Below are 1,343 nucleotides of genomic sequence, written 5' to 3' on the forward strand. Positions count from 1 at the left end.
CAGGGTCACTATGGGTTGGAACTGACTCCACAGTACTTAGCAACAACAACAACTTTGCCACATGCATTAAAAGTTTTTATTACTATTATTATTGCTAATGATTATGATAAGATGTTTTAGTGTATCTGGAATATTCCATTATTGTGGAATTTTATTTTCCATTGATGGATTTTTCAGCCTTTCACGAACACCATGTTGTCTTTACTAATGAAGCAAAACAATTAAACCTTGACCACTTTATAAGATTATCTTTAATATTTTAGGTCCTTTATACATTTGCCCATATAGTTTTAAAATTAATTTTGAAATTTATATAAAAAATGTGTTTACTCAAATTTCATTTAGAATTTTGATTGCACACAATCTATATACAATTAAAGTTGAGGAAACAAACTTCTTTCATATATTTCATTCCTGTCCTTTACAATCCCAGAGAGATTGTTATTAGGTTTTAATTATTTGATTTTCTTTAAAAATATATTTTGTTGTTGTTAAGTGCAGTAAATGGGCTCTGATTCTCAGCAATCTTGTATAGGGATTCCAAGGAGCAGCTGGTGTATTTGAGCCACCAACCTTGCAGTTAGCAGCCCAATGCTTATCCTACAGTGCAAGATTTTTACTATCTATATATAACAACATATTTACAATTTTTAGAACCCTACTTTTCTTGTCGATCCAAATTTCAATTTTTATCATTTCCACTCACCCAAAAGAACTTACTTTAATATTTCAAATGATCTAGATATAATGGTGATGACTCCGGGTGTGGTGCTAAAGGATAAGCACTGGACTATGAACCACAAGGTCAACAGTTCAAACCTACCAGCCACTCCTCAGAATCCCTATGCAGGTTGCTATGAGTCAGAACCAATTTGATGCCACTTTAACAACAAATGGTTATGAATTTTGTCAACTTATGTTCATCTGAAGTCTTATTACACCGATATTTTTAAATGGATTTTTACAGCACGGGATTTATATATACATACAACTACATCACTTTCAAGATGTTGCTTCATCTATTAATGGCTTAGATTGCTCTTGAAAAGAACTCAGTGTTCATTTTTGACATTGTTAAATAATATGTTGTTGCTGATATTAACAGTCATTGAGTCGACTCCAACACATGGCAACTTCAGTACAACATAAGAAAAAAAACATTGATTGATCAATGTTGTCCTCACAATCATCAGTATGTTTGAGTTCATCATCGTGGCCTTTGTGACAATGCATCTCACCAAGGGCCTGACATCTCATCATTGGCTCTCTGCTTCACCAAATATGATGTCCTCCTTTAGCAATTGACCTTCCTAATGATTGGTTATTTTTACACTTATACTTTA

This window comes from Chrysochloris asiatica, unplaced genomic scaffold (genome assembly GCF_000296735.1).
Source record: "Chrysochloris asiatica unplaced genomic scaffold, ChrAsi1.0 scaffold00022, whole genome shotgun sequence".
Taxonomy (NCBI): Eukaryota; Metazoa; Chordata; class Mammalia; order Afrosoricida; family Chrysochloridae; genus Chrysochloris; species Chrysochloris asiatica.